General features: G+C 35.6%; 1 pseudogene; it reads left to right on the forward strand.

The window, feature by feature from the left end:
- The first annotated feature begins 15060 nt into the window (after nt 1-15060).
- Nucleotides 15061-15483, forward strand: LOC124100626 (RNA-binding protein 4-like; annotated as a pseudogene).
- The last annotated feature ends 402 nt before the right edge of the window (nt 15484-15885 follow it).

Here is a 15885-nt window from a genome sequence, read left to right on the forward strand (position 1 = left end):
AGTCATGTCATATAATCCTTCACAGCTTAGTTCTGAATAGATGCATGCACGTGTAAACTGCAAATGGATATTAGAGTTATGTTTGTCTATTTCCAACAAGAATTAGATATATTATTATGTTAAGATCCATATTAAACAGGTTTATCAAGATACAGATTAAAAAAATAAATATCAAGCTGGGTACAGTGGCATGCGCCTGTAGTTCCGACTACTACAAGTTGAGGCAGGAGAATCACTTGAGCCCAGGAATTTGAGGTCAGCCTAAGAAAAATAGTGTCAGGAAAAGAAAAGTAAGGAAAGGGAAGGGAAATTCAAAAGAAGAAAATAATATGAAGAACAGAGAAAATTTTACCTGAAGACTGGTTTGAGTTTCTGTAATCAAGCACAAAAATTAATATTGAGTTTGTTAGTAGCAAAGGTCTAAAATAAAATTGTCTTTGTCTAGTTAAAGGAAGCATGAAAATTACAGAAGGAGATACAGATTTTTCTTGATAGCAAAAGTGGAAGGAATTTATTGTCAAGTAATTTAGTAAATTACATATTTCCTGATATTTTGCCAAAGTTTAGAAGTAAGTTTCAAATGTCACCTCATAAATGCTAACATCATATCTTCATAAAGGTCTTCCATGAGAAACTGAATATCTGGTACATGTATCCATATACATTTTCTGGAGGTGAAATCTGACCAAATTTGAATATATTTACCTTCTAGATCCCTCCATATGTTCATGCCTCAATTTAATTGTTTATGGTTACTTCAACCTGACATACTCATCCCCATCTTTTCCACCAATGAAAATCCTGACCTGAAATCCATGCGTAAGCCCAAGCCCTTACTGCTACATGGTGGTTATCTTGCTAGAAGCTCACATAGAGAACTTTCTAAATAGACAGGTATCAGAATTTCTAAAGAATTAGGCCTGAGTGTTGGTGTTTTTTGAGCTCTCCGGGTGATTCTAATGAGTAAAAAGGTAAAGAATTACTGATAACTCAGAGCTGCCGCCTTACCCTTGGCTTGAAACAGAATGCAGAGGTTGGTCTTTGCTACCCAGGTCAGAAGACTTTCCCTCCTGGGAGAGGAAGAGGAAAATAACCAACCAGCTGCAACAGAATATGTCATGAATGGGAATATCTCTGTAGTCACCTACTATGGTAAGTAAATGAGTAATTACCTCTTTGACCTTGTATTTAATGAGAAAAACTGCATAGCAAATCTGCTTTAGTTCTGGTTTCTCTCAAAAGCTGTACAGAAATAGATATTGGAATGAATCTTGTTCACCATCGTGTTGAAAAAAGAGGATAAATCATTATAGAAGGAACAAATTAAAGTGTTTTTCAAATCTGAGTGGACATCAAAATCTCTTAAAGAACTGGAAATGCAGGCTCCCAGGCCACAACTGCTAGGGGTTCTGATTGGGTAGTTCTAGTGTAGGTCCCCAGGATCTATATATTTTAACCAGCCCCCTGCATTATTCTGATACCAGTTTTCAAGAGGCCTGTAGAAGTAAGCATTTATGAAAAAGCTGCCCCTTTCCTGTCATGTATAAACCTTCCTTCTTGATTCTCACACAAACCCAAGAGGTCCTTAGGCACTTTTGAAACTAAGTAAAATTAAGAAAATCTAAATTTAGAGGCAAATTTCAAAGAGGCAGCAGAATCACTCCAGGTGAAGGAATCCGTCAAAGGAGGAAAAGCAGTTCAGGCAACTCCCTCCCGTCTACATCTGGAGGCTGCTGGGGAGCTAAGGGCTCCAGCATTGGAAAGGTACTCAGGCCGGGAGGCCAAATCTGGGTTGAAGTGAAGAACTGTGCTGTCAACCTGGGCACTTCTCTGTGGTGAGCCTGCTGGAAAATAATGCCCCAGCTGCTCTCCTGGAAATCAGATGTAATAATCCTCCACTTCTCAGATGCCAGTTCTTCTAATCAAGCTGTGAAAAAAAATACTCACTTGGGTCTGCTATTGTTGGCCTGAGGCTAATTTGGTCATACCCTGGGGCTTCAATTCTCACATCTTTAATATGAAACAAACTACTTCAAGTTTAGGAACTGTGAGCAACAGGAAGTTCATGTAGAGGCCTACACTGGCCTCTCTGAGGCAGAGGCAGGAGAGAAACAAGCAGCCTGACTTCTCTAGTAAAGCCATCAAACAGGTTACGGATTTCCAGCATGCATTCTCTGCATTAGGGTAAACAAAAAAGGAGCAGAATTCCTTTGACTATGAACATAAATAACCATTTACCCCTTCATTCATTACCTCATTGGTTTACTCATCATTTCTTATTTCATTCTAAAAATATTTGTATGTGCTATATATGTTTTAACTTAGTTCCCTCAAAAGCAGAATCTAAGGCAAAGAATTGGGTACAAGTAATGTCTTTGGGATGTGATCCCAAGGAACAGAAGTGAGGGCAGAGAGAAAGAAGGAAATAAAATGGAGGGAAATCAATGAATGTGAGAGTGCATTATTAAGGACATCACTGTGGACACCGGGCCTTGATCCTTCTGGGACTCTTAGAGATGCACAAGCCTGTTCCCTAGAATTTTCTCCCTGAAGGAGAAATTATTTGAAAGAAGCAATTATCTGAAAACTCCACTTTACCATAGGTGGAAAGACAACCTATGGTTCTTCTTCCATTCTTCTAAGCTCCATATGCTCTCAAGGCTAAGGAAGCATTCTCCATTTCCTTTCCCACTCCCTGTCCAGTGTCTTAAATTCAGAGGAATCCAGGACGAAAGAGAGGCTAGAGGCTGTTGACTACAGTGAGCAGAAGCCTACAGAGACATCTGCTCCCCAGTGAAGCTAAACGCAGAGGGGTGATCAAGAAGATATTAGTGGAAATTCTGTATGTGTCTACTACAATATGTTTGCCTCCTGCTAAGCTACAAAAGTGAATAAATCATAACCTCTTTGAGCCTCCTAAGAGCTCATGGGGTTGTAAGAAAGAAAAACATAGCAAAAATATAACATTCAATATGAAACTGCTATAAGAACGATATATGAAGAATTTTGTTCATATAAAGGAGAGGAAAACAACCAATTGGAAGGGAGATTTGGAGAAAGGAAAGGAGCACTGGAGAAAGGAGAGTTGAAATAGCTTCATCCAAATAAATGAAAGCCGGTCCCTAGAGGATGGATCTTCTATTTGAGCAAGAGAAAAATAAAAAAAAAAAAATAGAGTTCATTTAAAAGAACAAGGCACATGCTGGAGCAAAGTTTATGAACTTAGCATTTATTTTTTATTTTTTTTAATTTTTTATTGTTGGCTGTTCAAAACATTACATAGTTCTTGATATATCATATTTCACACTTTGATTCAAGTGGGTTATGAGCTCCCATTTTTACCCCATATACAGATTGCAGAATCACATCAGTTACACATCCATTGATTTACATATTGCCATACTAGTGTCTGTTGTGTTCTGCTGCCTTTCCTATCCTCTACTATCCCCCCTCCCCTCCCCTCCCCTCTTCTCTCTCTGCCCCCTCTACTGTCATTCATTTGTCCCCCTTGTATTATTTTTCCCTTTCCCCTCACTTCCTCTTGTATGTACTTTTGTATAACTCTGAGGGTCTCCTTCCATTTCCATGCAATTTCCCTTCTCTCTCCCTTTCCCTCCCACCTCTCATCCCTGTTTAATGTTAATCTTCTCCTCATGCTCTTCGACCCTACTCTGTTCTTAGTTACTCTCCTTATATCAAAGAAGACATTTGGCATTTGTTTTTTAGGGATTGGCTAGCTTCACTTAGCATAATCTGCTCTAATGCCATCCATTTCCCTGTAAATTCTATGATTTTGTCATTTTTTAATGCAGAGTAATACTCCATTGTGTATAAATGCCACATTTTTTTTATCCATTCGTCTATTGAAGGGCATCTAGGTTGGTTCCACAGTCTTGCTATTGTGAATTGTGCTGCTATGAACATCCATGTAGCAGTGTCCCTGTAGCATGCTCTTTTTAGGTCTTTAGGGAATAGACTGAGAAGGGGAATAGCTGGGTCAAATGGTGGCTCCATTCCCAGCTTTCCAAGAAATCTCCATACTGCTTTCCAAATTGGCTGCACCAATTAAATGAAGACGGACATCTTTTCTTCTGAAGGCAATAAAAGGGCCACCGAAGCTCAAGAAGGAAAGTCTGTCAGGAAGTTGTTTCCATTCTTGGCAAGCTTTCAGAAAAGGTCACACAAGTGTTATTCGCAAAGATTTGTTCATTCAACCAACATCATAAAGAACACATTACGTATGTACCAGGCGCTATGCCAGGTGCTGAGTATAAGATGTAGTCCTTGTCATCAGGCAGTTAAGTGTCCAGTAGTAGGAGAGATGAAACCTTTGTAATATGATACAATCAATGCTACTCTAGTTCTCCATGCAGGGGGCCTATGGGAAGGCCCCTGTATCTTGGCCCATCAGGGTCCCTAGACATTTCCTGTATAATTGGCAGTGTTTCTATTTCAGAAGTTAGAGAGCTGGAGTGCCCCAATATCATTGCTGTCTTGCAAAGCAATGTCTCTGGAAAAAATCAGCATGAAACAAATGATGGTGGTATTGGGGTGAAGCAATATTCAAGAAGGATGTTTGTGGTCAAGAACACTTTCCTCTTCCCTCTGCCTGACATGTTCTACCTCATCCCCTCTTCCGGCCATTTCACTCAACCTTCAGCTTCAAAATTTGAGTTGCTTCCTCCTGGAGACTTTCCTTAATCCCTCAGGTCTAAGAGATACAAATGCTTTCAGGAATTATTTCATCTTTACTTACTTACATAAAAAGAAAAATGTATGTAAATAAACAAAACTTAAACTTTCAACTTTCTTCTATTTGTGGCTCCCTTGTACCTGATGTATGATATTCTGATCTTCTCACAATGAATCAGGTGCTAAGAAGAAGACAAAATCAAAATAATATTATTTCTATCTATTTGATATTCACAGGATAGTCAGCTTTTTTTGCCATTGTGGTCAAAAGACCACAATTTTAGAGGAGGAAAAGTTTATTTGAGGCTCCTGGTTTCAGAAGTCTCAGTCCCTAGGTGGACAATTCCATTCCTCCATTACACTACTCATGGTGGAAGAGTATGGTGAAGAAAAGCAGCTCAGGACATGACAATCAGGAAGCAGAGAGAGACTGCTTCACTCACCAGAGACAAAATATATCCCAAAGGCACCACCCCTAATGACCTACATCTTCCAGCCATGCCCTATCTTCCTATGGTTACCACCTACTTAATCCATTCAACTAGGTTAACGCACTGATTGGGTTAAGGCTATTCTAACCCAATTATATCACCCCTAAACTTTCTTGCATTATTTCACCACATATGAGCTTTTGGGGGACACCTCACATCTAAACTATAACAGATGCTTCATAAATATTTGTTCAAGGAATGAAAGGATCTCATAACCCAATCATTTCACCTCTAAACTTCCTAACATTGTCTAACATGTGAGTATTGGGGAGACACCTAATATCTAAAACATAACACCACACACTCCCTCTGTCAGAAATCCAAAGTTATTTTTACATCTCAAATGTCCAAATATCTGCCTTTTGGCTCTGTGCCTCAGACCAAACTTCCTATATGAGCACTGATGTTCAATATAGCAAGATGTGTTCAGTCCCACATAGAACAACAGACTGGATTTCACATTCAGACACTGGCCACAACTATTGTACCCATGAACTGCTGCTACTCTGCTGTTTGTAGGGAAACTGGCTTCCTGAAGGTCAGATGCCTAATGATTTGAAACACTTGGCCTAGTCCCCACCTCTACACAAACAAACATCCCAAACAATCAGAAACTACAGTCTCCTTTGTTTTTAATAAGGGTATCAATAACTAATATTTAGTAAATTGCACATATCTAGCATTTTTCTAAGTGTTTTACACATGTTAGTTCTTTTTCTATTTTCAGCAACTTTATGATATAGAGAATATTTTTATTCCCCCTTTGAAGAGGAGGAAACTGAAGGTCTAAATGAAGTAACTTGCCAGGTCACACATCCATTAAACAATAGATGAGGGATTTGCAACCCAAGAAGCCTGGCTTCAGAGTCAAGTCTTAATCACTTGAAAATCCTTTGACACTTTCTGATAGGAGGACAGTTCCACCCATCTGGAAATTGTACTAATTAGGTGGTTTCCAAGAACCAAGGTGTAATTGTAGTTTTAGCAGTTCATGTAGCAATCTGCCTGCATCTATTCACTTAGTCAATACCCCTTGGTCTAAGTAACTTTCCCATTGTCGGTGGTGGTCTGTACTTGACCAACCTCCAGTTGTGCTTTTCTTCAAGGCAGCAACCTTCCATATTTTACTGGTGTTTTGCACTCCCTATTATCACTGAGTCATGGTCTTTAACTGAACCAAAATGGCCAGGCATCAGGCATCATTTCATTTCTTTTTTGCCATCATTTGGTTGTTTAACAGCTAGCTTGTCACAGCAAGGGACAGTGTCAAATTGCTCTTAAATTTGCTGCTTTACTTTTAAAGATAACCACTCTACCTCCCTGCTCTCTTTGCCTCAAGCTGACATTTTCATTTTGTACTTACATGAGAGAGTTATTAAAGGTTTTCCAACATTTAGAAAAGTTTCAGCGCTAACTGGAACTTAACTCCTTTTAGAAGAAAATCTGTCAATAGCTATGACAGAACTACATTAGATTTCAAATCTCTGTATCTGGAGAGCTAACTTTAAAAAGGATTATTTTCCTCTCAATAATAACAATAATCACTAACATTTATTGAACACTTATTACATGCCAGACACTGCTATGTGCTTTTCTGTATTATTTAATTTAGAAGTCAGAAAACTGAGGCTTAGAAAAGCCAAGTACCTTGTTTCACACCACAGTGGGTAGCTACTCTAGAGTCTATGCCTTCTGCAGACTCCATCTAATACACAAATCTCCTTCTTCCATTACCCAGGTGGTTAATTAATCTACTTCAAAATGTATTGAATATGAGATGGAGAAAAGACCACCATCTCTATCCTGAAACAGAAAGGACCCCATTTTTATAGAGTTTTTTAAATGTATTCTTAGCACTATAGAATTTTATTTTTGTATTTCATCAACATCTTTGTTCCTTGTCAACTTCCAAACTTGCTACATTTGTTTTCTGAATTACTAGCAGTGGTATTGAGGTCTATCACAAACCCTCCTTTCGCTTTGGGATGCACATGAGCTATCATTCAAACTAAAAATTAAAAGTTAAGAATATTAACAGTTCTAACAAGGATGGAGTCAGGGTGTGCTGCAGACACAGGACTTTGAGGATTAGCATCCACTTTTTAACTTTTGGTTCACTTTTAAGTTCTCTTTTTACTACCTTATTCCTCAGAGCTACTTCTTGTAGAAACTGAGGAAATATTTTTGTATCTATTAGAAAAATAAGTAAATACACACTTACATATATACATACAAGTAAACAAAAAACAGTAAAACAAAATATGGGCTAAAAGTCTTTCCTTTGTTCTACTAGGCCAGCCTCAGCCTCAGCCTCAGTCATATGCCCCCTTGGGAAGGAAAAACCATATGATTTTTCATTCAAACAAACTCATTATAAAATCCAACATGTATTTACAATAAAACAAAATTTTCAGACTTTACTCATAAAAAGCATGTCCTTTGCCTGATAAAATGGCTATAGGCAAGATTTATAGCAGTAACCAAAAACCACTCCTATTGGTGAAACTTTGGGAACATTCCCCCAAATCAATATCATACCAAAGGCATTAAGTTTGAGACAAAGAACTAGAGAAATAATAATTGAAAAGTTAAAGCAAAAGTAATATTATGTGCAGGAAATATTATTTGCATGAAAAAGTGAAAGAGTATCTATAAACCATTAGGACTAATAAGAGAATTTAGAAATGCTGTGAATTATATTTAAGAATAAAACAAGAGCATTCATATTTATTATCAGCAATAACTAAGAAATGTAAAACAAAATATTCATAATAGCAACAAATGCATAATGCACTTAGGAATAATTAACAAATAGGTAAAATTAAATTCATCATATTTAAGAACATGAAATATAATCTAAGTAAATGAAGATATAAAGCATACATGATGTTAGATATAAAGTCATAATATGGAAGATGTCAATACTAAGTTAAAAATTCAATGAAATATCCATTTAAGTATCTTAATAAAATAAACTGATGTTGAAATTCACATAGAACATAGGACATGATTAAAGTTAAAACCAAGCCACAAATAGAAAATATTTGCTGTATATGCATACACATATATGTGTGTATATATATACACACACATACATATATGACAAATGTTTAGCATCTAAATCATAAAAGAAATTCAATATAATATGTATGAAACAAAACAATCCTTTTAATCCCTGGAAAATAGACAAAGGGTATGATCAGGCAATGCACATTTTAGGAAATCTAATTAACATGGAAAAGTTCTCAGCTTCTTTAATGATCAAGAAAATACAAAATTAAAACAATGAGACACCTGTCATAATCATAAAATTTCCAAAAATATACACTTTGGCAGTTCCAAATATTGGCAAGTTTCTAGGGAAACAAGGACTCAAAAATCATAGGTGATGAGTATACATTTGTATAACTGCTTTGAAGGGCAAGTATGTCTTTGAACTGTTCTGAAGCACAACATTATCTACTAAACTTGACACGTCTACTTTTAGGTGTGTATTTACAGAGGAAAAAAACTTATCTACCTAGTCCCAAAGTCATGTACCAATTGCTAATTACAACGTTGATTATAATGACAAAAATTAAGAGTGGGCAATTAATCTCCATTCACAGAGACACAGTGGTAGCTAAGTTGTAGTTTAAACACTAATATATTATAAAGCAATTAAAGTGAAATAACTAGAATTAAGTATAGTCCCATTGAACTGCTCCCATACCAATATTTAGTGAAATATAGGACTGTCATACAACATATGAATATTTTAATATCCACATAACGAATTTTGAAAACACATATATATATATATATATATATATATATATATATATATATATCATGTTATATACTACACACATGCATATATGTATGTATATATAAATAAAATTTATGGATAAACATGTAATAAACATGGACTCCCAGAATATTTACAAAATTCATGATAGTAATTGGGGGAAGGAGAGGCAGAAATGGGGCTACAGGAAATAAATGTAACCAATCCACCTTTAAATAGTGTTTCTTTGATTAAGAATATGTCTGAAGTAAAAATAAGAAAAGGTTAATATTTATTAGTTTAGGTAGTAGAATCATAGCTATTCAGTGATCTAGCTTCTGTACTTTTTTTCTGTATCTTTTAAGCTTTAAAAAAACTAAAAATCTTTCCTGGATATTTTAAATATAACAATTATAGACTAAAGAAAAATAAAATGAAGGACCATAAAGTGAAATATCTACATATTTTGCATTCCTTTTTTTCCCCATAGCTAAATGAGTAAAGTGACTCTGTCAAATATCATTTGACCTTAATTTTATATTGGATCTGGAAGTTCATAAACATTTTTATTTATTTATTTATTTATTTATTTATTTATTTATTTATTTATAGTTGTAGATGGACAGCCTGCCTTTATTTTTTTTTATTATTTTATTTTTATGTGGTGCTGGGGATCAAACCCAGTGCCTCACACATGGTAAGCAAGTGCTCCACCACTGAGCTACAGCCCCACCCCCATAAACATATTTTTATCCATCATTTAATGTCTTGATTCTTTTTAAGTCAATAAAAAAGAAAGTATCTTTGGATAGCAACTTGACCATACTGCCTAAGAAACATCGCTTCACAAACTATTACTTCCAAGAGTCCTTGGCTTTACTTTTGTTGAATTCACCATTGAGTTCTATAATTCAGCAGAAATGTACTTGTTAAATTTAGAAATTCCAGAAGATCTTATATTTTTAAAAGCTTGTATTTAGCATATAAGCATGAAAACAGCCTCTCAGAAAACCTGCCAAAGCAACCACATCCAAGGAGGCCTTGCTCTCTCCGCCTTTGCTATGATTCTTTCCAGAGAGTCAAAGTCACTTTAATTAAATTGAAGGTACATCTTCTCCTTAAGACTAACACTATTTTACTTTATTTTTTTTTTTCAGAGTAGAAATTAGAAGTTTATTAAAGGACAGCAGAAAAGACTTCTCCCGGAGGAAGAAGGGGACCCAAGAGGTGGAATCTGAGACTAACACTATTTTAAACATGGTAGCATTTGCAGCCAATCATAGCCTAATAACTAAGCCCTTGATAAAAGATTCTTCCCAAATGATAAGTTTTATAACCTAATAAAACTTGAGAAAAAAATTCTCAAATTCTTCCAATGGCTACAAATACCTAAATTAATCTGTATATCTCCCTTGAATATAATTTTGTGTTTTACTATTTCAAAATAAGCTTAAAATTTATGGAAATCATGTCACAAGAATAGTATAAAGAATGATTGGACATTTTACACATACACTTACATATATGCTATTATATTTTTTCAGAGCCATTGGACAGTAAATTGGACAGATATGAAGATTTTTTTAACTGCATACTTCAGTGTGTATTTCCTAAGAACAAGTATATCCATTTACGTAACCATAGCAATTGAACATAGTGTCAATTTTAGGAAATCCTCATCGATACAATATTTTCATTTTATCTGAGCCTTATTAATATAATCTATTCCCATAACAATGTCTTCCATAAAAGGGTGGAGGTACAATCCAAAATTCCACATTTCCATTTAGTTGTCAAGTTTCTTTTTGTTTCCTTAAATTTGGACAATTCCTCAATTTGTTGTTTTCTATTACCTTGACATTTTGAAAATTTTGAAGAGTTCAGGTCAATTATTTGCTAAAATATCTCTTAATTCGAGTTGATGTGATCACAGTGATCCTTGTGATCACAGTGACACATGCATCTGTAACAGAAATATCAGTATCTTTTGCTGCTCACTGTCTCTTTTTCCTACTATGCTTTTTATTTTCCTATTATACTTTGATTTATCCCTTTGAGCATTTCTGAATTGCTTTGGTTTGGATATATACTTTTCTAAAGTGTATAGTTGGAACTTGGTTTGTTAGCCGAATTGAAAATAATTTTTATGTTTTAATTTGGCTAAGCTTATTCATATGTATTGATATGATTAATATCTTTAGTCTCAACTCTGCAATTTTACAATCTATAGCATTTGTTCTGTATTTTCTCAGCATTTACTCAGAATTCATCATGTTTTTATATGTTTCAAATGATTTTTTTATGTCTTGATATTTGAAGAATGTCTTGGCTAAATATAATAAAATCCTCAGATTGCAAATATCTTTCTTGAATTTCTTGAAACTACTGCCTTATTGTTGCTTTTCTTTAAGTTTCTTGCTTTTGCAACTGATTAGATCCTTTGTTTTAGAACACTGGGATGTTCTTGAACTTTACAATCCAAAAGTTTTACTAAGATATGCCTCAGATTTAATCACTCACATTATGTAAGTTGAGAGTACCCAGTAGGCAATGTACAAATGCAAGTTTTCTTTTATTTTTGTAAAATCTTCATAGATTGCTATTCTAAATCTTCTGTTCCATTGATTTTTTTTTTCTCCTTTTGGGGACTTCAGTTATTCATATATTGGATATTTGCCTTTTTTCCATTTTCCCATTCCAAGCACTTTTTCTGACCCTTTTCTTTCTTTAATTTTCATTCTTTTGGTGGTTGTTTTGATTTTCTTCATTGACCTTTATTACGTTTTTATTTATTATTTATTGAACAGCTTATGTCTCTTTTTCTAATTATTCACTTGCAAATAAAAAAACAAATGCTCATATAATGTCTTCCATAAAAGAGTGGAGGTACAATCCCAAATCCCACATTTCCATTTAGTTGTCAAGTCTCTTTTCGTATCTGCCTTGCTCTTAGAAAAGTTATTCAAGGCACATTTTTCTCATATTGTCAAATGTTTGAGGATGTCTGATTTAGTTCATGAGCTATATGACAGGGTTCTTCTGGTTTATGGTGGTTTTATTAGAGACAATTTTCATTGGGTAAAATGTTTTGATAAAATTCTTTTTTCTTCTCAATATAGATGAAGTGAGCTTGCATCTCTGCAGGAATGGTAGCCAGGAATGATAATCTGGGAGGTTTACAGAATCCCTTGTTCTAGATCACCCTCTTTTTCAGTGAAACAAAGCAGAATGCCTATTTTAGTGTTAGAGACAAATGGGAAAAGTTAGCATCTTTTTTTTCTTTCTTTTCTTTTCTTATTTGCCTGCTTTCTTCTTTTTGCTCTATGCAGTTTCAAAAGGTTATTTTCCATGCTTTTTACTTTTATCTCTCCATAAGTGTTTCCCTAAAATTCTCTGTTTTCTTTTGTACATATTTTTAACATTTTGGTCTCTGAAAATATTGGGGTAGGAAGTTAAAAATAACTCTACTGAAGGCTAATGTTTATTTTTCTATTTATAAAGACATTGAACTTTGCTGTAACTTGTAGTCATTCACAAGAATGGGATTTGCAGGGCTTTAATCATTAATTTAGCTCATTTTTATGCCTTTTAGAGGATGTGTTGAGCCACTCAGATTTAGGTGTCTTCATTCATTGGCTGTTTCTTTGCATTCTTGATTCAATCTTTCAAATTCCCATTTTGGTTTTAAAAAATAAGATTTTAAGATATTAACCATGATAAGACATTTCTCAAAATATTAATTTACGTCATATTTTACAGATTTTAAACATTTTATTGTTAGCTTCAATTCATGTATGTGCAATCCACTGATGTTCAGCTGTCTAGTTATCCCTCTGTCAACTCCTCCTCTGGCTCTCACTCTCCAAATCTGTCATGTTTATAAAACAAGAAGCTCTACATAAAGTTCTTACCAAAAGTTTACTATGAATATTTAGGGATACCCTGCAAGAATATTCAGAGAATGTATGTCAGCTTCAATATTATACAAAAAAAATCCACAGAATCTCCATCTTTAAGACAAGCCAGTGACATGCTGATGATACCCATTAAACCCAGACTCGTTTTTCTGAGGAAAGTATCATGAGATTCAACATTCCTTTGGTTGATTCCCTTGAGCTTGCATGCTTTAATCTTGCCTATCCCCATCACTGTTCATTTCCATACACCCTCAGCACTCACCATACCAATGCATTTCAATGGGACCAATGCCATAGGAACCAGAGTAAAGCTATTACTCAGAGCCGACCCAAAGTACCCACTCCCAAGAGAAACTCAATCACCCAGAAGCCTTGGTAAAAAACAAAAAAAAGTACCACAGCTTCCCTTGAGTAGAACAACACTGAGGCATATTCTACACAACATTTCAGAGGTCCTCACTAGGCACTGAGCCCTACTTACCTATAGTAACAAAATACCCTTTCTTGGCTCACAGCCCCATTCCCAACCAGCACTTCCTGGAACATCTCTCAAAGAAATTACTTCTATTCAAGCTTCTGTCTCAGGATCTGCTTTCAGGGAAACCAAACCTAAGACGTACTTCCATGAATCCATAAATATTCATAGCGTGCTTCTTTCCCATGACTTGCAGTCCTACAATGAAGATGAAATAGGGTTATTTTTACCTTTTAGAATATCAAGTTCTGTGGAAACGATCTTGATCGGGACTCTCTAGATTTGTAGTCATTTATCTCCAGGGACTTAGATTCACTTTGAAAGTTCCAAAGTCCTCAGAAGTCATGGGAATAGTATTTAAATTGACCTGATTAAAGTGAGCTGCAGTAAATATCCCCAAGTAACTTCAAGTGGAAGCACATCTATGATCCGGCCCTTGGTAGGATAAGTAAACCATGAATATTATACTAAGAAAACACCAATCTGAACTCTGATACTCAAAAAGTAGGTAGTCTTAGAAAAGTCAATTTGCCTTTCTAACATCAGCTTTCTAGTAAGTAAAATGAGGAACCAAAATACTTTTTGAGGGCTTGCAAGTCTGCTTGGCTCTATGAAACTAAAATAGGTCTGTGAAATCCATCTTGTTTCACATATATATCATTTTTTTTTCATAAATATGTTTCTTGGAAATGCAATTTACCAGTAATGCCCTTTCTCAAAACCTATTTATAATTTCAAAGTTAGTCCTGATCAATCAAAGAGCTGAATTTCCACTGGAAGTTTTCACTCATCACTAAGCAGAAATTTTGGGGTGTTCTGTCCACCAAATTACCCATGACATTTTGGTGTTATTACTGAAAACAAGAAGAGATCACACAGAGAATCCATATCTCTTGAGCAATCTAAATGTATGATCTGAATCTTCTCTAGGTACATAGCAGGTATTGCATAGAAGAGAGAGTTTTTCAACAGTAATTCCACTCCTTTTCAGATATGAACTAAGAAACTGAGCTTTGAAACCAGTTCCTCTTAAGTAGAACATATTGATCGAAGGATTGTCTGATTTAGAATGAAGAGAAAGGAATCAAAGTGAGCTAGGTAAACAGAAGGAATTAAACTTGATAATTTATCAGAGTGCAGACACATTACACCTTGAGAAGAAAGAGAGACAGCAAGAGTAGAAAAAGGCAGGGCTGTGGAATGATTGGCAATCTTTAAACCACAGAAGTGAAAAGAGCTAACAACATCGTTAAAATCAGATCAAACACAGTTAAGAGCTGGGATTCAACTATACCACACTTATTCTACTCATAGAAATAAGTGCCCAGAAATTAAAACTTCACCTATGGCAACAGAATAAAAGTAGGAAAACTACATGAAAATTAAACAAAGAGAAAGTCCTAATGAACTATTTCTAGGGGAAGACCTGGGGAAGAGTTTGAGGAGGAGTTTGCAATGTAGAACAAGAAGTATTTAATGAAGGAGAAGAATATAATGTGTAAAAGAATTAGTCTGCACCTGTAGGCTCAAAGAGAAAGATTGAAACCTTCTATTGCTTCTTTTGCTGATCAGATTAATTTTAGGTAATAAACAACATCTTTTCCATCTATACTATTTTACTTGGTTTATTCATTATTTGCTTCTTATATAGAAATCCCAAGCAGCATCTGCACCACAAGGAAGATGCCCTGCTGATTTCCATGTGGCTGGGTTAAATTGGTAAAACAGTTTATTGTACATCTGCCCAGGGAGGCCACAAGCAAGAGACCCACTCAGTCCTCAAGCAGCAGGGAAGGTGTTAGAATGTGACATGACTTAAGAACTATGACTTTGTGAACATAGAAGACAAAAATGTCCCCTGAGTGTGCTTTAAGCAATCTGTCCCACTACCAGCTTTCTGGAGTGAATATTAATGTGGAAGCCAATAGTAACAGCAAAACCTCAACAAAGTTGCTTTTGGGTAATATCAGTCCCACCTGTACCAACAAGGAGCTTCAGGCCCAGGTAGAAGAATATGGTCCAGTCATTGGATGTGACATCATGGAAAAGTATGTCTTTATATGCAGACAGCAAGCAGAGGATATAGTGTAGGCCATCAGGGACCTTGATAATACAGTTTCAACATGGGTGGGTGTCAGCTGAAATTCCCAGCTATGATTGTACATGAGCACATACACCAGTCTCTGGGATGTTCTCTGTTCTGTGCCTTCAGCCCCTCAGCAACTTTAGGCCTTAATTTACCTTGTTAAGTTCAGACCTTCCCATTTACTTTCCTTGCTCCTGCCATTTTCCTGTTCTTCCTTCCATTCAGTGCTTCTGGAGTTTCCCATTCATGCTGATTTCCCAGCAGCCTCATTGTTTGCAGAAACTGTAATTTCATGGCTAGCTCCTCCCTGTCTCCTGCTTCTAGCAGGTTAGATTTGGGCATGACCTTAGTGACATTGTCACTGCTCCTGGAGCTCTTTGTGGCCCAAAGGCTAGACCTCTAGAGTTGGGTCACTTTTATTCTTTCTGTTAAAAAAAAAAACAGTTTTTAAGGAAGAG

Source organism: Marmota monax, unplaced genomic scaffold, assembly GCF_021218885.2.
Source record: "Marmota monax isolate L192 unplaced genomic scaffold, Marmota_monax_Labrador192_F-V1.1 WCK01_AAM20220418_F8-fsc00130, whole genome shotgun sequence".
NCBI lineage: Eukaryota > Metazoa > Chordata > Mammalia > Rodentia > Sciuridae > Marmota > Marmota monax.